Here is a 27,167-nt window from a genome sequence, read left to right on the forward strand (position 1 = left end):
TTTGACTCTATTTATGTAAAGAAAAATACAAAATCAGGTACCAGTGGATTCTAAACATAGTGGAATATAACAGAATACAACCCACATGCAATCCGTGCTTTCATACAAATACATGTATGTCTTTTCCTCCCTGGGGAAAGCCTCTCTGATTTAATATGATCCTTGGTTTGCAAAAACATCTTTTTATAATTTTCATGCAAGGCCACATCAATATACAAACCTAACCTATAGGTTTGTGCTCCAGTTTTATGGAGGTCTCAGGGTAGGTGTTTATTATGTGACTGAAGACTATGAAAAGACATGATTTAATCCCCAATTTTCTTTGTCTCTTAGGGTAAGTTATCTCTTTAAATGTACAGTGCTATCCAGTTTACACTGTGTTTGAGCCACTACTCATTTCACTGTATGCCATGCAGAAAATGGGAAATAGGTGAAGCAATTTAATGAAACATGTGCAAAGATAAAGTTAACGAAAGTATAGAAGGCAGAAGAGTTCGGAGAATTCTAACAAGCTTAATAGTGAATATTTGGTGAGACTACATTTATTCTTCTTATCATTTCTTTAAGCAGTATTATCAGGAATAGTTCTCTAGTAGTTTTTAAGTCGAAGTTTTTTTGGGTGGGGGTGTTGGCCCATTCTTTGTCAAGAGGATCCCATACTACTTTAGCAGTGCCAAGATCCGAGCTTTGAAGAGGCCAATCCATGAGTGATACCATTCCATTGCATAATCTGGCCATAATCCTCAGCCTTTTCCACCTGTTTCCCTCCCTTCCTTGTCACCATTCCACTGAGACCATGAGGCTTCAGCAGGCGTGCCATGGTAAATGGTAAATGCATTTGTATAGCCCTTTTCTAGTCCCTAAGGACCCCAAAGCGCTTCACACTACATTCAGTCATTCACCCATTCACACACACATTCACACACTGGCGATGGCAAGCTACATTGTAGCCACAGCTGCCCTGGGGCGCACTGACAGAGGCGAGGCTGCCGGACACAGGCGCCACCGGGCCCTCTGACCACCACCAGTAGACAAACATGGGGTTAGTATCTTGCCCAAGGATATTTGGCATGCAGCCAGGAGGCAGCCTGGGATCGAACCACCGACCTTCTGATTAGTGGCTGACCTGCTCTGCCACCTGAGCTACAGCCCATCTCTTCTGTCCTCCAAGTTTCCTTTTTTCCCTCCATTTTCTGCATAGCTCACAGCACATCATGCTGGCTTAGACGTTTGTTGAGACCATGGAACAAGACTTTCATTCAGCGCAGGAGAGGAAAGCGCTACTCTACTAGTGGGGATGGGGTGCTGCTGACATAAACTGAGGATATAGTTAGGTTGTGGAAAGAACACTGAGGATCTCCTCAGTCTCACTGACACACCTTCCATAATGGAAGCAGAGTCATTTATGGTCTCATGATTACGGTAAGGGTAGTATAAAAAGACCCATGTTAGAGTCACTGGGAAAGTGTGGAGTTACTGTATTATCTGACATTGCAATATGAAAGCTATTAGCATTAGAAATATGTTTATCCAGTCAGTGTTTTTTTAATGCAAATTCTATTCCCTTCCTCTTTCTGTGCACTGTCATGTCTATCACCATTTACAGTACATGCTCAGAGCAATAGAAGTTTGAACCACATGTTTATTCATTGGGACGCAGAGAGTGAAACACGGGATGAACAAGTTGACCTTGCTTTGAATATTGCTACATTTGCATATGAAAGGGAGGTTCATAGAGTTCAAGTTCAGATAACTAGAGAATATGAACGTTCGCTTTCCTCTGTCTCCTCCCACCATTCTTCCATGAGGCATCTGATCTCATTGCTCTTTTTATTTTGTCAGTGGTTTTTTTTGTGCTTAACACAAATAGATACAAATGCTTTCATGAGCACACATGCCACACACATACTCTCTGCATGGCTCTCTGTGAAAAAGAACACATAGGCTCATATTGAATCCTATCCCACTTCATCTTGCGCTAAGCTCTTGAACTCTGTAATAGGTACTTAAGAATTCAACAGAGATATAAACTTTACTATGCAGTTTCTGCACAGTACCAAGGGACTAGTGGTGGCTATGACTGAGAGAAGACGGAAAGTAAAAAAGGAATTGTTGTTAATAGTTAGAGTCCTCTAGATGGGGTCTGGGCTAAACTCACTCTTCACTCTATCTATCCCAGGTAGCATTCTCCATGGCGCTGGTGTCAAAGTGGAGAATGTGTCATATGATTGTTTGTACCTATGCTATATTATTCTTGATTAATATAAGCTTTTCAGTTGCAAATGATGTGTTAATTGTTCACTGTTAAATTTCTAAGGTGCAGTGGTAACATTTTATTTATTTTGGTTGAAAAGAGCAGGTTTTTATTGATAAGCGTCAGACATGTTATTAGCTGGATTTTACTAGTATAGTGAGGCTAGCATTATGTACTTATATGATGTCCTGTGCTAAGCCAAACTAAGCTTAACCAGAGCCCAACTATAGGCAGTGTAATACACAGTCAATCAGAATAATAAAAGGGAACAAAAATAACTGAAATAGTCTACAATTCAACTAAAGCCACTTGCTAGATTTTCTTTAATAAATAGGAGTGGAAAGAGGTGATAGGCTAAAATTAAATAAATAATAATGGTATACGCAGATGTAAACTTTCTTTTCTTATATGTATAACATTTTTAATGATAGTATTTTCATATTTCATAAATGACTGATTAACCTTTAGCAAATCAAATATGACATCAAGTCCAAACCAGTTCTTTAAGCGCTAGCTGTTACTGAGTGATGGATTTGGAAAGTCTGAGTAAATAAGTAACAAATTATTTAGATACACACTTATGGGCTTTGGGTTATAGTTAGTTAGCTACTCTTCTTCACATGAGTGTCAAGTCAGTTTCAGTTCCAAAGCACTCTCCTATATTTAATGGAGTTCGATATAGTGCTTCAAGAGTTCTACCACACAGGCAAACTCAGTTAATGAAGAGGTTAATAGTTTCTTTCTTGGGAACAATGCGAAGTTAATGCAACTGCTTAGAGTACGGAGATGATCATCTTCTTTGTCAAGGAGAATCCCAAATCAAAGGGCAAACCATAGAATCTCAAATATACCCTGCCAGTAAAGAAAAAGGATGTTATATATATATATATATATATATATATATATATCGGAGCACTAGGTGGGGTGACTCCCAAGCTAGGCGAGTGGCTCCAGCAGATCCCGGGAATAACATCAGAGATCTCTGTCCAGAAGAGCGCAGTCCTGGGAACAGCTAAGATACTGCGCAGGACCCTCAAGCTCCCAGGCCCGAGCTTGAAGGATAAACCGCCCGCAGGGGCGTGCTGGGTGTTGTTGTTATATATATATATATATATATATATATTAGGGGTGCAACGATACACAAAATTCACGGTTCGTTTCGGTTCGATACTTTGGTGTCACGGTTCGATATTTTTTCGATACAAAAAAAATGTTCATGCCTTTTTAATTTGTCATTTATTAAAATTATAAATATATATTTTAACTCAAAAGTACAGTTTTTAAATTTAATGTTGCTGAAACAAAAGTAATTAAAAAAAATAAATATATCTCAGGGCTCTCAAAATTTCAAAATCCCTGGTAGCCCTTTGGGCAGGGACTCTTCAGTTTTTGGTAGCCCAAAATAAATTTAAGTAGCCCGAATAAAAAAGAGAGCAATTTTTTGATTGATGTTTTGTTTCCTTTACAATATTATACTTTAATGTATAATATTGTAAAGGAAACAAAATATTAATCAAAAAATTGTTGAAAAACAAATTACAACATTGTATAAAAATTACAATCATCAACTCAAATACTTGGTTCTAATTGAACAGAAATTTCTATGAACTTGTAAGAACTGTGTAGGACATGAATCAGTCTGTGTCAGATCCTGAATTTGAAATTTCCGCTGAAGTCACGGGTAAGAGACAAGTGGAACCAAGATCTAGGCCAGGGGTGCCCAATCCCGGTCCTCGAGAGCTACCGTCCTGCAGCTTTTAGATGCATCCTTGTTCCCACACACCTGAATCAAATGAATGGCTTGTTATCAGGCCTTTGCCAAACATGATGGCATGCTGAAGAGGTAATCAAACCATTTGATTCAGCTGTGTTGGAGTAGGGATGCATCTAAAAGCTGCAGGATAGTAGCTCTCGAGGACCGGGATTGGGCAGCCCTGATCTAGGCCATTTGCTTTTTGAAGTTTGCAAAGACTGCTAAAATTTGCCAGTGGTAGTTCACTCTTTGCAACATAGTACGCTGTTCTAAACAGATTTTTCAGGTTTATTTTTAGTATGTTATTTGCAATTGGTGTTTGTTCTGGGAAAGATATTGCAGACTGAGCAATAATGCATTTCTTGCATTTCTCATGGGTTCTAATGGGGGCCTTTCTTAAAATGACTGGTCCCAGTAACAAAGGCGCTTGTTGACTCAGAAATCGAGAGAAAACCAACAACACACCTGGCAGAACATCATGTTATTTACACGGGTGCACATAAGTGGTCCGCATGTGCGCATTCGCTGTCAAAATAAAAGACGCGCACCAGATAAGAAGTTGCAAAGCACTGTTTTTGTCCGCTAGAGTGGGATTTTCACGGCACATTCTGCACCACATCTCTGTGCGTTCATCATTTGTTTGAAGCCAGCTCACCTCCTGCAACCACTTTTCCGAGAATACGTGCTTCTTTTGTGGTTCGGACTCCTTCTGACATTTGTTTGGAGGTGGAGGAACACCAAAGTAATTGCTTAAAGGAGCTTGCTTCTTCGACATCTTTAAGAGTTCTAAACAAATCTCTGTCCTCCTCCAGAAAATCTTATGTATGCAAACACGCGTTGCAACTTCATATCTTGTGCGCGTTTTTTTTTTTATTTTGACAGCGAATGCGCACCTGCGGACCACTTATGTGCAGCCGCGGTTATATAGCTCGTCATATTGCAGCCACAGAAATTATTTTGTCCATGAAACCATAAAGCTGCACTTTCTTTTTGCCTTATAGTCTGATTTGTCATAACTTTTCCATTTTGTGGTAAGCTTTTCTTTGGCTGTCACTTCTTCACCCTGACCTGTCTTATTTGGCTCAGCAGAACTAAAATATATATCCTGCTGCTTTTACACACACACACACACACACACACACACACATAACAGTCAGCGATTCTCTGCGCGATCAACCTCTCATATGTTTAAGCTTGCTGCGGGAGATTTCACTTGTCATGTTTGCATAGTAAGCTAACGATTGATAAGACGATGTCAGAGGAATTGGTGCGCAAATTATCATCACTCACCAATTAGTACTGTCGCTCTCTACACACAGTTCGCGCGATTGCAAAGTGAAAGCAAAAAACAAGCGCAAATTCAAACGCGATTTCAATATGTCACATATTGACAGTGGCTCACCGATGCCAATGACATAATTACCCAGCTACATTTCCGAAAGAATGCAAAAGCATTGACATATATTTTTCCTTCCTACAATAGCCCGACGGGCAGGGCAGAGATAGATTTTGGTAGCCCGACTGGAAAGATCGCTAGCCCCGGGACGTCGGGCTAGCGATTTTGCGAGCCCTGTATCTGATTGAGGAATCACTCATCTTTGGAAAAGAGAGTTTATTACAGAGAAATGGCTCTTTCCAAAATAAAAGCTATACTATACGCTTCTTCTGGGCTATATTCTCAGCAGCATATTGTAGCGGGTCAGGGCTGTTCGGGGTTCTGTTTGTACAGTTATGTTTTGTTTATGTTGCCATAGTGACGGGTGACGCCCTCTCGCTGTGACGGTGTGTCCTTCCGGGGTCAGAGGGCGCCCTGTGTGTTGTTGTTGCTGTTGCTGTGCGGTTGCCGCGCTGAGCACTTAGCTAGCAGCAGTGTTCTTCTGCAGATGTCAATAAACGGCTGTGCTCCCTCGCTAGCTCACGGGAAGCAAGACCAAACGACACCTCCGTCTCCTCCTTGTCTGAGCTCGCCACAATATTAAACATATCAGGTCCCCATAAGGAGAATCATGTGCTAACGGCTGTCTAAATGACTCGGGTAAAGTTTGTAGCATACATGCTTGTTGTTTTTGTCTGCTTCCACTTGTCTTTGCACTAGGATGATGTCGGCATAAACGTGCAGTCATATTCGTTGTGTTCCCACTAGTGCTGTCAGCGTTAATCTCGTTGAAATGACGTTAACGCCACAACACGGCAAATCTCCGTTAACGAGCTACCCCTGATCGCCCCGTGCGTGGGGCTAGATATGAAAACCAAAATAATTCCAAACGCCAGATCTGAATGAGGGTGGGGGAGGTTCAATTTGCCATGTTGCAAGAAGAGCTTAACTTCTGTCTCGCTAGCTTGCCCTGCGCTCTTCCTTCTGACGATGCTGTCTGTGTTGAGCGCTCAGTGGATCTGCGCTTGACAGTGCAGCCTAGGCGGAGTAGTCGAACGCAGATTCACTGAGCGTTCAACACAGACAGCATCGTCAGAAGGAAAGTTGATCAAATAAATTACAAATTTTGTATTGTTCGATACATATGCGTACCGAACCGAAAGCACTGTATTGAACGGTTCAATATCGATACGAGTATCGTTGCACCCCTAATATATATATATATATATATATATATTCTCGAGCTTGCTGTCATTCGGAACCGCTACATCGATCACTACGGCCGTCTTCTTCTGTTTGTCTACCACCACTATGTCCGGTTGGTTAGCCACCACCATTTTGTCCGTCTGTATCTGGAAGTCCCACAGGATCTTAGCTCGGTCATTCTCCACCACCCTTGGGGGCATCTCCCATTTTGAACTCGGGACTTCCAGGTTATACTCGGCACAGATGCCCTGCCTGCTAGCATCTTGCATCCTGCTGTTATGTGCTGGATTGTCTCTGGGGCATCTTTACACAGCCTGAACCTGGGGTCTTGCCTGGTGTGATAGACCCCAGCCTCTATGGATCTTGTACTCAGAGCTTGTTCCTCTGCTATCATGATTAGTGCCTCTGTGCTGTCTTTCAGTCCAGCTTTGTCCAGCCACTGGTAGGATTTCTGGATATCAGCCACCTCCGCTATCTGCCGGTGGTACATACCGTGCAGGGGCCTGTCCTTCCATGATGGTTCCTCGTCTCCCTCCTCTTTCTTGGGTTTCTGCTGCCTGAGGTATTCACTGAGCACTCGGTCGGTTGGGGCCATCTTACTGATGTATTCTTGGATGTTCGTTGTCTCATCCTGGACTGTGGTGCTGACACTCACCAGTCCCCGGCCCCCTTCCTTCCGCTTAGCGTACAGCCTCAGGGTGCTGGACTTGGGGTGAAACCCTCCATGCATGGTAAGGAGCTTTCTTGTCTTTATGTCAGTGGCTTCTATCTCCTCCTTTGGCCAACTTATTATCCCAGCAGGGTACCTGATCATGGGTGGGGTGTAGTTGTTGATAGCTGGATCTTGTTTTTACCGTTCAGCTGACTCCTCAGGACTTGCCTGACCCTCTGCAGGTACTTGGTGGTTGCAGCTTTCCTAGTGGCCTCTTCATGGTTTCCATTTGCCTGCGGGATCCCCAGGTACTTGTAGCTGTCCGCTATATCTGCAATGTTGCCTTCTGGTAGTTTGAGCCCCTCCGTTCTGACTACCTTCCCTCTCTTTGTTATCATCTGACTACACTTCTCCAGTCCGAATGACATCCTGATGTCATTGCTGTATATCCTGGTGATGTGGATCAGTGAATCGATGTCTTGTTCACTCTTGGCATACAGCTTGATGTCAACCATGTATTATATTAATCGCATTTCATTTTGCATGAGCAAACAGACTCGAGAAAAAAGGGAAAATATACGCACTTAACATGTTTATTGAACATCTTGAACATTCATGTTAAGAAAAAAACAACGTAAACATTTATCCACTCTCTCTGTCACTCTTGGGGAGGCACTTGAAACAAGGAACCAAAGCTATTTAAAGTGCGTGTTCTCAACGATATTAATAGGTCTTCAGTTTTTTGCAATCCACTTGGCAATTGTGTCAGTCAATATTTCCGAGGTAGACTTACTGAGTCCCCGATGCTCTGCGAGTGGTTTGTCGCAAGCTGGGTGACACGTTAGCCAAAGTCCTAGCAGCATCCCCGACTAGCGTATGCTCAATGTGATATTTTAACCTGGAAGTGCTTTGGTGAAAAGAAAATTCGTTCCTGCACAATGTGGATAATACTTTGTCGGCTGACTATTGTTATTTTTTAATACTCAAATTTCCCATCAAGAGGGCAGATGTGCATTTATCATCTTCCATAATGAGTTGATTGATTCAGCTGCCCGTCACTACCAGGTCAACTGCCCATTTGCGCATGTGCGAAGGTAACTCTACTTGGACAAACTGCCCGAAATACGTTGACGGACACATTTCAGGGATTTTGAGCCATTCTGCAGTCCAGATGCGTTAATTACGTTGACCAAGTTGACGGTGATGGCGGATCAATTTGCGTTAACGGGTTAATTTTGACAGCACAAATGTGTGCGTGTGTCTATATATATATATATATATATATATATATATATATATATTTACCATCAGTTTGATATGTATGATCAGCTTTAAAACATGAACCAGAGGTGCTCACTGACACCAGGTGAGGCAGGCAAGTGCTTCAGGGCCCAGGGCATTGGAGGGCCTTCAAAGTAGGGGTGGGTTTTTATAATCGATTCATCGATTAAAATCGATTCTGGCTTGGATAACGTAAAATCGATTCATTAAAATCCTGAATCGATTTTTTAATATAAATTTATTTTGTCCGAAATGCCAGAATCTCTGGTGACATCTCACAAAATTTCAAGAACCACCAAACAGTAAATGAGAGCAGGTACAGGGATTCTGGACATAGACTTAAACACACAGCGCGACCCGTGGATCAGAATCAGTTAGATGTCGCCTTTCTCACAGTCGGGGCTGAAAGCCGACAGCTCGCTGATCCGGGTCCGTGCTTTGTGTTCACGCCCTTTATGCGCTGATTCTAAAGCTGTTAGTTTGATCTCTCTCCAAACAATATTGACCGAACCAGCAGCAAAAGAAGATCCAAACGCTTCACATAAACATCGTCATGAATTCACTCTTTTACTGTTTTGCTTCCATTGCGATGCGCAGCTCTCTCTCTCTCCCCCCCCCTCTCTCTCTCTCTCTCTCGAACAGTTTTGCTTTCTTCATTATTCGCTTGCTTGTTACGCACAAGTCTACTGTTGCTTACAGCGCTGTCGGCCGCTGTTTTTTTCCCTTTTACATTCTTCCGAAAAGAAAACCTCATTTCTGCTGTTCAATACTGAACAAATTGAAACTTTTTAATATTATTCAAAATGCAAAATGCTTAGCCGTGTGTCTAATAAAACCGCTGTAACGTCAGAGGTAATGTTCATTAATTAATGGTTTTCTTTCGTTTTTGATGTACTGCAGAATATTTTTATAAAATCCCAGGCCAGGAAAATCACCTTCATGTTTTTCTGTGTTTTATCTTCAGCTACTGTGACACTCACACCTTGGATAAAGTCTTGCGAGTGTCAGCTTCCTTTTTATAGATACAAAAATATGTAAATGTTCTGATCTGAATTATATTTCTGACTGTCAAAATTTCCCAGATTTAAATCGAATCGAATCGAATCGAATTAAATCGAATCGTGGATCGAATCGATTCGGGACCTTGTGAATCGGAATTGAATCGATTCTAGAAATCAGTGACGATACCCAGCCCTACTTCAAAGCACTCACAAACTTTAAGTTATTGCAGTGGATATGTGCAACATTTGCAGTGGGGGGAAAAAAGATAAATGAATAAAAAATAAAAGTAGGAGAGGAAAAGCTAAGGAAAGAGAGTGGTTAGTGGAGCAGATAATAATGATTAAATATAAAGATCAATGATTAACTAGTTTAGCCTTCTGTAAATGTAAATATGGGTGGGAAACACTTGAATGATCAAACTTCTATTAGCATCACATTATTTCTTGTGTTTACTTTGAAGTTTACTATTACTTCACCTAGCTAGCAAAGCAGCCTAGTTGTACTGAGTACAGTGCCCACTCCTGGGATTCAGCAGTTCAAAATCCACTCCCATTACTCAAAAGCCATCAAAACAACTGGCATGTTTTTGCAGTAGTCTGTCATGTTTTTATTTTTTTATTTTTATAAAACGTGTAACTATGAATCTCTGTGTGTGTTACGTGAGTGACAGTTTAATTTTCACCACCTGCATTATTGGGCCACCTCTTCTGTGAAATGTAAGAGAGCACCGTCAGTGTAACGACGGTGGTGCTGGTGACACTTTCATTCATTATCATATATGACTCTGCTAAGCTAAGGTTATGTTACTAAACATAGTGTTATCGAGTTGTTTGCTATAGTGTTACCTGTTCTTTTCTTCACCGAAAAGTTTAACCTTTGGGAACATTATTCTAATAATATTGACATTTTTTTTTTATTACTTGCCTTCAGTCAAAACAGACAAGGTTATTTTTTCGCCGCAGTTAAAATAATACACTCACTAACTCAGTTTCCCCCAGTTTAAGTCTAATTTTTTCTCTAACTTGTCTGGCAAAGTCGTGCTGTAGCAGTGCCAGAAAGGTCAAAAAACAGTTGATTTTATGCTGATATGATGGAATATGACACAGCTTGATAAAATACAGCTTGACGTGTTGTCAGCTTTCTGATTTTCATTAGAGTTGAATATCTTAACCTTGCCTGTGATTGCAGAGGGGATGCTGAGGAGGACTGGAAAATGGGAAATTTTGAGGAAACGAACAGGTGGCTCAATCTGTCTCCACATCAATCTCCTGGTGTCCTGCCCTAATTAGAGTGCGCTCATCCACCACACCTGCTAAAATACTGCTGTTGTTATTCTCAAATCATCTTGTTTTTGCAGCAATAATTTGCTGTTGAGACACTTAAGATTTTGATTGCTCGTGCAGTTATGAAATTAAAGATGTTGGAGGAATTGAGGACAAGGATTGTTTGTTGGGTGTGCCGAAGTAATGCTTGAAGACATTTCTTTGAAAAGTGATCCTATTTTAAAACTCCAGCTTAGTCTTATGGTAACTCCATCTTGATCTTCTGTAGCCAGAAACTACCCTATTTGTTATATTTATTTAGCCCATAAGAAGGCTTAGGAGTTTGGTTAGTGGCCTGCATCCATAAACCCTATGTGTGCAACACACTGGCACAGATACACAGATTGCCAAAACTGGAGCTGGATCTTTTGGATGGATTGGGAATTCCATTTGTTTTTTTCTTTTCTGGCTCGTTGGATCTTTGCATAACAATGCTCCTAGTAAACCCGAGTAAGTAATATAAATAAGTAAATACAAAATAAATACAAATACACATTTGTTAACTTGTGTCAGGTTGTGTCAGGTTGTGTCAAAAACAATAATCTGGTTTCAAAAGGTTATGTTTTGTTTAAAGTAATGAACACAGAAAGTTGTGGTAAATTTTAAAATACATGGCTGAATATAAAGTTTTTGTCTCGTCAGGCACTGGGTGAGTAGGCAGGGCTCACAACGGCAGTTCAAAGTGTTCATGTACAGATAGACGATTTTTGGGAAACAAAGACAGGTGAGAAAACACCCAGGAAGGGAGGTGGTTCCAAGGGGGCTCGAGGGGATCCCCTTGGAGGGATTCCAACTTGCAAACCAAACCAGCAGCCACTCCACACAATCCGATCTCATTCACTCGACATGTCTCCAGACATGTCGAGTAACTAAATATGGACCCATATGGAAAAGAAATAGAAAAAACTTATAGGAGACTTGCATAAGATGTGGCCTACTTCATATATTGAATCATATAAGGCTTGTATGATTTACTCATGAAAGTGGCCACTTTCTCATTACTTTCATATATTGTTTTAGTAAGTATCCAAAACATACAAGTTTCATTTATATAATTTTTCAAGGGGTCTTATATCTGTTTTCACTCTTGTATGCTTTTCATACAAGTTTCACACAAGACAGATACAAACTTTATAAGATTTATATATATCTTTTCCATATGGGAATCTTTGCAAGTGCTCAGTGTTTTCTCATCGAGATGCATGTCATATTCTTCATATGATAGTTAAACTCACCCCATACTTTTGGGAGCATGTCTGGAGTCACTGCAGAAACTCATAAATCTCCTCTTTTTAACATAGGTTTCGGTTGTACTGGTGAAAAAGCACTTTGAAATCAGATGATTTCTTTTTTCAAAATACTAAGTTTTTACAATATTTTAAGGTTGAAAACATTTTTAAAGCAGCATCAAATAATTGTCAGAGTCAAAGTGCTGGCGTTTCTATCAGCAGGGTATTAATTATATGTGTTTATAAAAACAATACCTTTCCTTATAAAGATTAATGAAGCTACAGAAGTCAGACACTTATTTTCTTCTGTGACTCTGAAAATTACACTCATTTGTCATGTAATTAAAACTTTGGATAAGTTGTTGTTTGTGTGTTTGTGCTTGGTAATTACAAGAGACACTATCAGTATAAACACGTTCTGTTTCTAGTTTTCACCAACAGTTGCACACCAATACACACATTATACATCATGCTGCGTGTTTAAAAAAAAATGCAGTGCTTTCCACCACAATTAATCATGTGAAAAGTGTGTACAGAATACTGTGTGCCTGCATTTGAGCAGTCATAATTAAAGCAAGTTATACTGATTTCGTTTAAGTTCTTTGGGGTAAAAAAAGTTTTAGTTTTATTAAAATTTTAGCATTTCACGTTTTAGACTATATTTCAATAAAAAGTAAAGCCATTTTTGTTCTAGTGCTGCTTAATTACATTTTTGTATAATCTTGAAGTTTTTAATTTTCATGCCTTCCTGCAGCTATTTGTGTCTTTGTATATTGTTACCATGGCTACAGATGTTACTCCCTTCTTTTGCCAGGATAAGGGGAAAAGCTTTGTTTTTGCAATTAAAACTGTGCCGTCTATGCTTAGCTGGCTTTTTTGTTAGCACATCCTCAACGAAGGCCAGTGCCTCGTTTTGTAATTTTAAAGTAAGTGACCTGGATCCACGCATAATTTAATGGTTTCTTCCTTTGGCTGAGTTATTGCATAATCTTGCAGACATACAGACAAACGGCACTGAAAGTATAGCTCTGCCAAGGCCTCACCCTTCACCTTGGCTCATGCCTTGGATGAAGAATAAATGGTTGCAATGCAAGTAACTTTGAAAGGATGAAACAAACAGGAAAAAAGATGCCATTGCATGAATGCCTTATACTGTGCATAATGTTGGAGGTCTCTATTTCTTCTTTTGCAATTCTGTTTAAAATTTGTATAGTTTTGAGAGTTCTGTGCACATCCTAACAAAGTTTTTAACGAACATATCATTCCTGCTGATCCATTGCCATGGGTTTTTGGGAGGGACCCTTAAATAAACATATTGATTTATGAATTAATTTCTGTCAGTGATATGTTTTTTCTTTAATTGTAAAACTATTACGTCAGAAGAGCAAAATAAAATTCAGAAGTGATAATTGAATATTCTAGTATGGCCACCTTAATACATGTTTCCAATTTTTTTAGCAACCCTCAAGATGATGATAAGATAAGATAAGATAACCTTTATTAGTCCCACACATGGGAAATTTGTTTTGTCACAGCAGCAGTGGACAGTGCAAAAGTTATGAAGCAAAAATTAGAATACAATAAGAATAAATACAGTACACAACTGTACAGAATAGAATAAAATGACTTAGATGTCTCAAGATCTCAACATGTCTCATGTGAGTTCTTCTTTTACTTGTTTGGGATTTAGTTAAATTGTGAAAAATATTTACACTGTATTACAAGCATACAAGCATTAATGAAGGAGTGGCTTGGTGTAAAGAACGCACTGAATGAGTGTGGGACTATAATGGGATGTCACAATTGAAGCAGCTCAGTTTGTCATATTTCTTTCCTTCTGGATTTTTCACCATCAACATCAAGTGGTCTTACTGCAGTGTGAAAATGTTCAGAACCCACAGTAGCTTGGGAACCAAATGAATGCTGAGGCGTATGGTCGACAGTGATCCATTGAATCAGTAAGTAGTTTCAAACTTCCCGTGGCATTAACATCAGCACAAAAACTGTGCGCTGGGAGCTTAATGGTGTGGGATTCCATCTGCAAGATTCCTCAGTGACAGTAGCCAGTCACTGTTATATATCGGTAGTCTATAGTGCTATACACTGTCATGCAATAAACTCATAAGCGCTATATGAGGGCTCAGTAACTCTGTGTCACGACTGAATTTGAGGTGTCATAATTAGTATAATTCCCCTGACAAATCTTTATTTCAGCAAGTCAGATCTGAACTGAGAATTTGTGAGATTAAGAATTGCTATTAAGCTAGCTAAAGAAAGCAAGCATTCTACAACATGAAAAGTGAGAACATTGATGTCTGACTTGTTCTTTTGCATAGCTGAGTATAAGTGTGGATGTAAAGTTCTATGAAATTTGTCACAACAGGGAATACACTGCATATTTCTTTCTGTGAGTGCAAATACCAGACAAGAAAGACACTGATGTATTTTGTAAAGAGAGGCAATAGAGAGAGGCTCCACATATAAGTTATTTAAAATCACTACAAACACATCAAACACCATGAAAATCTTAAAGGAGAATATAAAATTGGGATTACAAATTGGGAAAGTGTGGAAAAATGCGGCATTATAAACATTTAATTTCCCCTGCTACAAAATTCAATGCAACACAAACAGCAGAGCTGGACATTAGACTATGTAAAAAACATGAAAGCAGTAAATGAAGCACAGAGCAAACACAGCAGCTGTGGTCATACTTTCTTGGTGTTGTGAGCAAAGCATATGGGTCATCGGACCGGTGGGCCTCTGAGTTGCTGGTGGACTCAAAATCCACGTGAGGCTAATGTGAACATCATTCATGAGGAAACCTACCACTTACTCACCCCCAGAAGTCCACTGGAGCTTGTAAATATTCACTGGATATTTTTGGTGGCAAGTTGCACTGCAAAGGACAGATCTAAACCATTGCAACTGACAAATTTAAAGCATTGCAACTGACAAATTTAAAATTCACCCACTCATAGCGTATGCCATCTGCAGACAAATTGTAAACAAGTTACAGCAGGTCCTTGTCTGTGGAAATGAGTCTTAGTGAGGAGTGTGTTTGAAATGGTGTGCAACAGAGGAAACCTGGTAAGCATGGAACATTGAATACTAAAACTGAGAGAATACCTGCAAGACAACACACAGCATGTCATAGACACAGTATGTCTGCTGCTCCAGAGGGTAATGGCTGTCCTGAAGAAGAGCACAGGTAAAGCCTTCCTCTGTGTGGATGAGCTTCTAGGCTTGAAGTAACGTACAACACAGTAAAGTGAACAGGAATCTGTTGACAACCGTACCAATACTTGCATACTACTACATGAGCAAGCCCACTGCTGTGCTGGCTGACGCAAGAAGTGATGGATTGGGGGATGCAGTCCTTCAACTCTGTGGGGAGCCTTGGAATCCTGTGGCATATTGCTCCAGCAGTATCACAGAAACAGAAACATGCTACACCCAGACAGAAAAGGAAAGTCAGGCTGGTGAGTGGGCATGCAAAAAGTTTGTCATGTATGTCAGTGAGCTGGAGCAATTTACCAATGCTTCCCAGACCCTGTGAATCTTTTTAATCACTCGGAGTAAAAATAAACTAGAACTTTGCTTTGTTGATCATTTCTTAATTGATTCAGCAGAAGCAGCAAATAATTAGAAGAACAGAAACGAATCACAAAGTGTTCTTGTCTGCAAGTACATGATGTTTTATGATTCATTACGCATTAAAAATCATAGCTAAGAGGGAACTGTGCAGTTTTGATGGGGATAGCAAATAATATCTTGTAAATCAACATGTTTTTTGTTTGCACTGTGCAACATATGGCCCAAAAGCTGCCATCAAAGACTGTCTGAATAACAATATAATCACAGGTAGGTATACAGATTCATGCAGAAAAAAATAATCTGCCTCTATCATTATGTATGATTTTCACAGATTTGCACAGAAGTTAAAAAGCACAACTACACTACAGTGTAGGTTCAACTATGAGAAAAGCCTTTGCTCATGATAAACAAATATTTCAGTATAAAGAATTATATTTTGGATTTAGGAATCAATCCCCTAAACCGTCGTGTTACTATGTCTTTGATGCATATGAATGGAAAACATCCTTCTTTTTCAGCTTGCTTTACAAAATGCAAAGCTTTCTGTTTTTACAATTTAATTTTATGCTGTATAATAAACAAATGAAACTTGATATTTTGAATAGAGCCATCTTTTTATTGTAACTGTTACAAGAACATTGAAAGGCAGTTTGGCATTTCTTCATGTGTGTGAAGTACACAATAGCGTAAGTATTTACACAATAACAGACAAATTTACATTTACACAAGAAAGATGTGCAAGTTATACACCTGCAAACATACACGCACATACATACATATATACATATACGCATCCGTACATACATACACACACATATTTCCACATACACGCTTACATCTATATACATACACATACATGCCATCTAACTAGCAGGTGCATTGAGAGGTGCAGTGTGATCAGTGATATTGCACATTGAGGGGGGGGGAATGCTGTTCCAACTATACTAAATAAGGTTATAATAAATACAGTTTAAAGAGGTAGGGGTGTTGGTTGCATTGAAGTATAAATACAAATACGATTTATAAATAAGGTTTAATGTCCATGAGTGTTGGCAGTGCAGTTATCCTCCAATCAGGGTGGAGGTAGGGCATGTTTGACAGCCTGTGGGTAAAAACTTCTGTTGAGTCTGTTTGTCTTTGACCTGATGGCAATGTTTACCAGAGGGAAGGGGGGGGAGTGAGTGTCCAGGGTGTGAGGGGTCTTTAATGATGATGCTGGCTTTCTGCTGAAGTCTGCAGTAGATGTCTCTGAGGGGAGTTAGTGAAGTGCCAATTGCCCGCTCTGCTGCCCTCACCACCCGCTGCAGTTTCCTCTTGTCCTCCGCGGTGCAGCAGTTGAACCAGAGTGTGCAGCAGTAAGTCAGAAGGCTCTCGATGGTGGAGCAGTTGAACCAGAGTGTGCAGCAGTAAGTCAGAAGGCTCTCAATGGTGGAGCAGTAGAAGTTTACTAGCGGTCTTTGGGGTAATCGGGCCTGACGTAGTTTCCTGAGGAAGTACAGCCTTTGTTGTGCTTTCCCTACCTGGTGGGAGATGTTTGTGGACCAGGTAAGGTCGGCCGAGATGTGGACTCCGAGGAACTTAAAGCTTTCTACCCTTTCTACCTCCTCCCCATCAATGTAGAGGGTAGAGTGCTCAGATTGCATTGTTCTCCTGAAGTCGATTACCATCTCTTTGGTCTTGGCTGTGTTCAGATGCAGGTTGTTGTCGTCACACCATTGCTTCAGATGCTGAACCTCCTCTCTGTAGGCTGATTCATTGTTGTTGTCGATCAGTCCTATGATGGTGGTGTCATCAGCAAATTTTATAACGGTGTTACTGGTGTGGATTGGTGAAGTCATGGGTGAAAAGTGAGTATAAGAGGGGACTGAGGACACACCCCTGTGGGACACCCACATTCAGAATGAGAGTGGAGGAGCTGTGCTCTCCCATTCTGACGTTCTGGGGTCTGTTGCTCAGGAAGTCCAATATCCAGCTGCACAGTGAGCTGCTGAGCCCTAAGTTGCTTAGTTTATTAACCAGTTTGTGGGGTTGAACTGTATTGAAGGCAGAGCTGAAGTCCACAAACAGCATTCTAACATAGGTGTTACTACTGTCCAGGTGTGTGAGGGCTGTGTGAAGAGCTGTTATTATGGTGTCCTCTGTCAATGGTGGCTGACTCAAGGCAGGATGGTACTACAGACTGTAGCAGCGAGAGGTTGAAGATGGTGGTGAAAACCTCTGCTAGTTGATCTGCACATGCTTTAAGCGCTCTACCAGCTACACTGTCAGGACCAGCTGCTTTCCTCACGTTGACTCTGCGCAGTGTGTCTCTGACCTGATGCTGCTCCAGCTGGTTGGGAGCGTCGTCCCTCTCTGTAACGGCAGGATTGGTGATGGTGTCCCTGTTTTCTTGGTCGAAGCGGGCGAAGAAATGGTTTAGGGTGTAAGGTGATGTCGGGAGAGTTGGTTTGTGTGCAAATGTCTTTGTAGCCAGTGAGTGTCTTGATCCCCTGCCACATGTTTCTGGAGTTCTTTGTGTTAAAGTGTTTCTCGATGCGCTGTTTGTATTTGCGCTTGGCTTCTTTTATGCCTTTAAGCAGAGATTGGCGTGCCTCTTTGTAGACTTGTTGGTCTCCTGATTTGAAGGCGCTGTCACATGCTCTTAGTAGGGCTCTCACCTCACTGTTGAGCCATGGCTTCTGGTTTGGGAACACTTTAACAGTCTTTGCTGTTGTTACACTCTCAGTATAGAAGCTGATGTATGAGAGTACGGCAGATGTGTGGCCCTCCAAGTCTGATCCTTCTGCAAAAACACTGCAATTCGTGTTATCAAAACAGTCTTGTAGGGCCGTGGTGGCGGTCCACATTCGTACAGATGTTTTTTGCCTTTGAATTAGAGGTCTATAAGCAGGGATCAGGGACAGAGAGAGATGATCAGAGAGTCCGAGATGTATGCGTGTCCCGCTAGCTCAATCGCAGTGTCTGGGGTAAAAGAGTCCAGCCAAGTCTCTGTGATGATCATAACACAGTAATCCAAACAGCGTGAGGTGATCCACAGTCGTAGCTTATCCATCTTGTTATTTAGTGACCGTGAGTTGGTGAGGAAGAGACTCGGAATAGCCGTGTGGGTTAGCACGTAGCCAAGCTCTCAGCCCTGCTTTCTTCCCTCGCTTCTGTTTCCTGTGCCTCCGTCGCCTACGCCATTTCAGCGGTGGTATGGTGAAATTAGAGTCAGTGACCCTCCAGATCTCTGGGGGAATTGAGTCCCAGTCATTGTCAATGAAGGTGTGCAGATTTTTGTGGTTTAGAACCGCAAGCAGTGCTCCTGCATGTCGGAGGAAAAGTGAAACAAAAATACACAAAATAAAAAGAAAACCGCTAAGTTGAGGAGAGCGCCGGGCCGCTCATGAAGTCTTTCTTTTTAGTTATGATGAAATGTGTCCATTGATTAAAGTATACTCCTCATTTGAAATCTAATGTCACTCTATTCTTAGTTTCGTCTTTAAAGTACTAAATGACCTTAGTCTAGTCAGCCAGTTAAGTCATTCTCCATCATCTTGTTTAAGCTTGAAACCCGTCTCCTTAAAAAAGCCCATCATATCCCCATCTCCCCTCTGAATCATTTCCTATCTCCTCTAATAACCCTAATTACTCTAAAAACCTATAACTCTCTACTTAGCTGTTATTTTGTTCTTCCTGAGGCACTTCTGTCTAAGAGGATTATTTACAGTTTTATTTTTAATGTTATCAAGGCACAGAGGCCTTGACCTTGACCATAATTGCTAGATTTGATATAATAATAGCTCTGTGCTCAGAAGACAAAAAGCAAGTTGTCTGATTTTTAAGTTTTTGGAAAATTTTCATTAAAGCACATTTATGGTCTGTGTTTCTCTATTAAGATAAGGAAATGTCGGGTTGTGATTGCATTAATATAGTCTATACACAATGATAGTAAACATGATCAGTGTTCCCTCTAATTTTTCATGTGTCTGTATAAATGGTAAAGAGCAGTGATGACATTCCTGTTTGTGTGCAAAGTGACCAATGCAAGAAACACAAATGGGCCCTGACTCCCTGATTGTGGAGTCAGAAAGGAGGAGCCTATCTAGGTCAGACCTTCCCAAAGTGTGGGGCCCACCCCCTAGGGGGGGGGGCGCAGTATGAGAAGGAAAAAAACAAAACGCTTGGACACTGCTAGCACGGGGCGCACACACAAACGCAAAGCAGGAGATGAAGCATCGCTGAATATATATATAAGACTAGAAAATATGGTGAAGCATATCTTCCCTTTGGTTTCGCCAGCACAAGTGCCGAGGTAGGTCTGCCCTGCAGAATTGGTTTTCCCTTCGTCAGGAGCACGCGCTGGGCTCTTCAAATCACGGACAAACAGTATCCCACATTCTTGATTTTTAGTTCACAAACACTTGTTGTAATAAATAACTACTCCTGACATTTTGGAGATGTTTTCTCTTTATACAATAAAGTTACAGCAGGATACAAATAATATCAGGCTGATCCTGCCACGATTTGTTCCCCATTCAAATCACGGACTAACAGTATCCCACAGCTGTTTATGTTTTTAAACCTATTTTGCACAGAGAGGCATTTTTTGAAAAATGTATTGATAGCAATGTTGAATATTATTACACAGAAGAAAAAAAACAGCTACATGTAAAATAATCACACCGTGACGCCTCTGCCTTTGTAAATGGAGGGACAGTAACTGCATGTAAAACTTGAAGCTAGTCAGATTAACAGTAACAGTATTTCGTCTCTCTCTGCCATTCTGCAATTCATCTCATGTAAACAATAACGTGGCGCACAGCATGGTGTGAAAAGAGGCACATACTTTTGATGTTGCCAGACGAACTCTATATTCCTCGTCTGCAAAAAAAAAGGAGTTTTAAAAATTCTCAGTTTTCAGTGATTCGAAACGCCGTTTACGTGTGGACGAAATAGCTGCGTTTTCAAAAATACCCGTGTAGGTGCGGACGTAGGGTAAAATAGTATTTTATTACTACCTGTCATTTATTGCAGGTTACTTGTATTTGCTTAATTGTTTACTAAATGTTTGAGGTGTGAAATAAACCCCAATGGAGCAAAATATGGGTGTGTGTGGCGTGCACGCGCGGGGGATGGGGGGGCCGCAAACGTTTTTCGTGTAAAACAAAGGGGGGCCCAGCAAAAAAAGTTTGGGAACCACTGATCTAGGTTGCAGACCATATTGGATAATCCTTTTCACCCTCTGGATAATGTCTCCACCACAGGAGCGCATCGATCAAAAGATTCATTTCACCACAGAATCCCACAGGAAAAGGCTCCTACCTCATGGCCAACAAACTTTACAACTCCGTATAGATAGAAAGATACCTTATTGAAAATAACAGTAATTTCACTTCATGGAACAATAAAGTATCAACCTATATAAGACAGCTAAGAAATTTTCTGTCATTGCTATGCAGACGATACACAGCTGTACTTTTCTGTTAAGCCAAACAACCTCTCCTACCTCAATGAATGTTTCAGTGCCATTAATAAGTCGAAGCTTCAAATTCCCTCCTTCTTAATCCTGGCAAAAACAATGGAGTTTTGCTGAGCAGGTCTGTCATTACATGAAATCATTTAGTAAAAACTTTGGTGCTATTTTTATTTTATTTTTTGGTAGCTCACCCAGTCTTGTTCATTCATTTAAAAAAAAACATACAGTACAAAATATGATTTAACTATGGAAAATTTATATTAACATGATGTACTTATTGGTGTTATTTTTAATTATTTATATAGATTTATATAGATTATATGATCTATTTTAATCTTTTCTGGCTTTCATTTTTTGTATTTGAGCATCTCTAACACAGCAATTTCTGGCCAAAATCTCTGTTTGGTTCCTTTATAATGAAATAAGGGCAAAACATTGATATAGTGATGTGTCTCACAAATAGTCCATTTGAAGCATTCAAAAACATGTAAGTATGCTGGTTACAAGTCATGCAATACACAGTCATATCTCTTTTTGTACCTTTCTTCCTTTACGTGTTGCCAGGTTTGCTGTAGGCTAAAGTGGTTTTCTGGCAGCAATGCTCAGTGTGCAAAACATGTTCATATAACCTTTGTTACTATGAGATATGGAAAATGGTCTTTTGGTATTTCTGATGTTTTGTGTAAGTGCCTAATCACTATGCACGTGCATTGCCTTGTATACTTTTTAAAAAGATTGAAGCAGTTCTTATTTTGTCCTTGTTTTGGCATATAAGTATAAAACACAGCAGGTACTTTAGTATTTGTGGGACATAGAGACATTACAGATCAAGAGGTTATGGCTGAGTGGCTGCAGTCTTTGAAAAATAGTATGAAGCCAAAAATCAATATTAGGAAGACAAATTGGAGGATAAACTGAAGAGGGAAAGTGAAGTACTTTTCACCTTGACTAGAGAGATTACTTTCAGTTTGTTTGTTTTTGGCTTGGCAAACTTGCCACTAGAAGAGCTTTTAATATGTGAAATAAATTTAAGGTAGCTCAGTTCATCTTGCAAGTTTCCCTTTCAGTCAAGGTATGTTTTGTTATTCTAATAGTCCTTCTTCAACATCTAACGTAGTGCTACTGAACAACAATATACAAACCCATTTGAAAAAGAACCAGACATTGTAAATGGTAAATAAAACAATGCTATGATAATCAAACAACCCCAATATAGAGTAATAAAAGTGCCTCTATGGCCACAGCAGTGGAATTCTAAATTTTACAACCTTGATGCCTTTGCACGAAGGATTTTGAATGACACCAACAAAGTTTGCACTTGCTCTGCTTAATTCTGTTGGAGTCAAGTATATTCCAAATGGCAAAAACGGCGTTAAGCATTTAGTTTAACATGGCTGACTTCCTCTGGGGTCGGGGTATGACTGTTGAATGCTCTGAATGCACCTGCTGTCAAATTTGGCACATGACGATCATACCCGAGTCTGAAACAGACAGGTTCAGTGGAGCCATTTTTCAAGCCCACTGCACCAAAAATAAAGTTTTTACCACATCTGATGCATGCATGAAGTTTTCACACATTTTTAAAGCATCTTTCACTCCTCAAAAAGTGCAAAACAAAAACAAACTTAAAAAGGTAATATAAAATATACAATCATTATATCATATCTATTCTAAACTAATAACTAAACTAGCAACCAAAATGATGAAAAAGGGTAACATAAAATGACTAGAAAAAATATATGCTAAATATTTTTAAGATTTATTTTACAATTTTTTAGACAATAAAGATTTCACAGTGGTGAAGATGTGAATATAGATTGCACAAGGTTGTAAAAGAATAAAAGACAGGCATCATGTGACACAATGCTTTAATCTGGTCTTCCTTCTTAAACTGTGGAGGATGTCATTGTCTCTGCTTGCCTTTCTGTAAAAATTACCACATGTCATTGTATGAGCGAGCATTATCTGGGAATCATGGATTACACTGGCAACTGTCATTATATATACGAGCTGGTGAAATATTCTAGCCTGGATCAAATTGGAGAGACTGATCTGAGCAGAGTGTCATCACATAAACAACACTAACAACATGAATGAAAACATGGCCTTCAACTGTCTTACCTTTGGTTTTCGTTATGCGTACGTTCATGCACCTTTAGAAAGTAACTGTAAATTACAATGTCGAGTTTGATTTAGAAGACAGGGATTAGCTAAATGGATCTGGTCTTTGCGATAGCCTATAGTAAAGAAATCACTTATAGTTTTAAGAAATTTAAATATCATATTGGTATCTATGCTGCCTGTGGGCTAATGGCATGCTATAATGCTCACATGAGCATTATACAAGCGTTTGCTGCTAAAGCCAGTTTTGGAAGCCTTTGTTAAAGATACAAAGGTTGTAAATTTTGATATGAGTGGGTGTGAGAGTATTAATGCCCTTGCACTTTCCTTTAAAAGAACTCTGAGTAATGGCTATATAGTGGAGACAGTTCTAGTTATTATGTCTAGTGCAGTTTTTTATGGCATCTGTGCTAATGCCTTTCAGCCACAGATATGTGCAACACACTACAACATCTCAGTGTTCTTTTACTACATCTTTAATGCTCACTGCGCACAAAGTCCCTCAAACTAGGATGAGGCGTGAAGTGATGTAATCAACTATTTCAATTACATTGATTAATATGCTGTGGAGAGTCCCCAGAGAGCAGTGAGAGATCTATGAGGAGGGATTTGTGAAGAAAGTGGTGATTAGTTTTTGCTGCGTGCTTGTGTGTGTGTGTGTGTGTGTGTGTGTGTTTGTAGTAGAGAGACATGGAGAGACAGCTTGGAGGGTAGGATTTCATGAAATGGGTTAATGCTTCAAACTTATAGTTTCCATGACAACAGCAGTCTTGAGAAAATATAAGCCTGATGAAGGAGATGTAATTTGTGAAACTTAGTTGTTGATGCTGTAAGTATTTTTGACTTTGGTCTTGTTTTGCTCATCCCAAACATGCCCTGGTTAATTTAATCATAACACACATGACCTGATGTGGCCTTCACTGTCCGTTTTAGGAAGAAAAAACACTCTGGCATTCTTAAACATTCAAATTAGGTCTATGTTCACATAACAAACATCAAAAACCTTATCTGACTTAAATTTGGCAGATTGCTCAATCAAGGCCATCTTCTCGGGTATAACCAGACAGCTTCCAGTGTGCTTCTTGAAAGTCTCAAAGAGCACTTTTTTGAGGAATGGCTTACATGAAACTAGCAGAGCCTTATTATGCAAAAATGGGGCAGGCAACACTAAGGAACAGATTGATCAGGGACAGTTGTTCTCCCAATAGCAGACACACATCTCTTACTTTCTCCTTTCGGATTCTACATGGTTAGCTCACTGTTCTTGTCTAAAGTTGTCTTAACTTATTTATTACACAATTTCTCTGAATTTTCCTCATCACCATCTAATGATAAATTTCACATTCATTTGAGCATCGTACTATGATAGTCTGCGCCAAGTGTTTTCTATAATTCTCCATAACTGGAGCACGTCAATACAATATTTAGTCTTTGTCCATCTAAATCTCAAAATAAACAACTCTGAAAAGTCACACATTTTCAATTGTTGGAGCCTGATATCATCCTAGCCATACTTAATTTTGTATCATTTGACACTCAGCACCCTATAAAGTTTACGAAAAAATAGTGCAGTGACCGAAGAATATCCAGTTAAGTAGAGGATCCTAAGGGGATAAAAATGCCATTTTGATGTGAGAGGTCACAGGAGAGTGGGAAAACGTGTTCAAGCTAACACACAGGCTAAAAAAGTGCTGATAATATCTCTGTACAACTGAGATGTGCAGAAAGGCTATTTCAGGGCAACAAATACCCATCCATGTTAGTTTGTAGCTTGTCAATTCTGGGCTCCAGGAGATGTAAACCTCCATACAATGTCTCTTTAGAGAAACTGAAGGTTCTTCTTACACTTTGGCTTGCCCTGGCAGGTTTTTCCTTATTTATAAGTTGGGTTGGAGCTAATATCTTTGTCATTATTGAAATGTGAGTAGTTAATTAATAGACAAACCTTGAAAATGTATTTCACATTTTCTCAGAACCCATCTTGTTATGTGTGCTCAATAGTACACAAGGACAGAACCTGTTGAACCATGTTACCATTGCTACCCAAGGAAAACTTAAAATAAACAAACAAAAAATCTTGTTTTCGATATAATGTCCAAAAAGAAAACACCGGGTAGCACACCTGTTAGTAAATCACAAAATTATTACAGCTATTTCTATGTATCTATCACCATACAGTATGTATTTAAAATCATCTTGATATGTAGTTTGATAAAATAAACTTTACGCGAGGTTCACTTAACAGTCTGTTTCCTAAGTGTTTAACTCTATCTCTCAGTCTTTATTTGGAAAGAGATTTGCTCAGTTGCTCAAACTGCATAAGCCAATAAAGATTTCAAGATGTTGATAAATGTTTTCAAAAAATCTAGTTAATAGAGTTTGAGTTAAGATTGCTTTGTCATGCCCTTATGCTGTTATATTGTGCAGTAAGCCCTGTCATGTCCCTGCTTTTCGTTGTCCCTCTTTTCTAATTTTCTCACATTTAAAGTGTGACTATTTTAAGATACCTTTTTTAATACCTTGGTAGAAACTATATAATATATACTGTTAAAAGATTACTGTTGTTTCAAGTAGATATCACAGTATCACCCAATAGCCCATGTTGCATTCTGCGTCTCACACTATGAGATTGCCCGGAGCAGGATAAACACACCTCTCAGAGCTACCTTATCATGTTGGCTATAGACCCGGGCTTATTCCACTCACTGACAGCTACCTTTAGAGCTAACTAATAGCCCTGCCACCCACCTTTAATTGGAAATCTATGGCTGCATTTATTTTAGAGCACATCTGACAAGCGCAAGTCTACACGTTTATGTATTATCAAACTGCAAACAATCAATTACTAGTGGACAGGACCTGATATTTCATAGGCAGTGCTTTTATCAATACATAAGAAGGATGAGAGGACAGAGCTGAAGAAGAGTTTGTGGGGAACAGATTGTAGTGTGTATCAGATGAAAGCTCTTCTTTACCAGAACAATACCAAGAAGCATGGCCAAGATATAGACCACTAGTTTGTGAAAAGTTAAGAGCTTTTAGGAACTTCCTGTTAGATGTTGTAAGTCTTTCCTGTTCCTTCAGCATATAAGGTACTGATCTCACAAATTAGGTTGGTTATACATGACTGTAAACTGTTACAAGTTTCACAGGATTTTCCTGTTATTTTTTAAAAACATGAACTATATGTAGAACTAAAATAACTAAAATAAAATTAAAAGTAACTGTAAATAACCATGACATTTAAAATAATTTTAAGAGTCACAAATGTAAAATATTGTCACAAATATGTAATGCTAATTTAATCAATGAAACTGTTAAGTTGAAATGTAACACAGTATGAACACGGACACGCCGTATGTACAGCGCTGTCGGCCGCTGTGTTTTTTTGTTTTTTGTTTTATTTAACTGTCTTCTGACAAGAGAGCCTCATTTCTGCTGTTCAATACTGAAGAAATTTAAACTTTTTAAAATTATGCGAAATTGCAAAATGCTTAGCTGTGTCTCTAATTAAACCTCTGTCAGCAGTATCAGGTAATGTTTATATGTTGATTTATGGTTTTCTTCTGTTTTTGTTCTAGTGCAGAATATTTTTGTTATCTGCTATAAAAAGACAGGCCAGGAAAATCTCCTTCATGTTTTTCTGTGTTTTATGCTCTGTTACTTTGACACAAAGGCATCTGCTGTGATGCCTACACCTCTGATAAAGTTTCACAAGTGTCAGCTTTCTTTTTATAGCATATTACAATTCCAATAACATTTTTCTGGACTTTAAAAAAACCCAACACATGCATATGAAGTGTATACAGTTGTATCAATTGTTACTGAAAAATGTATTAAATGTACATATATTCTAGTTTTATGTACAGTTACATGTAAAATATATTACTGTTAAAATAATAAAAAATGAACAGTAG

The sequence above is a fragment of the Simochromis diagramma genome, unplaced genomic scaffold (genome assembly GCF_900408965.1).
Source record: "Simochromis diagramma unplaced genomic scaffold, fSimDia1.1 OVJJ01000753.1, whole genome shotgun sequence".
NCBI lineage: Eukaryota > Metazoa > Chordata > Actinopteri > Cichliformes > Cichlidae > Simochromis > Simochromis diagramma.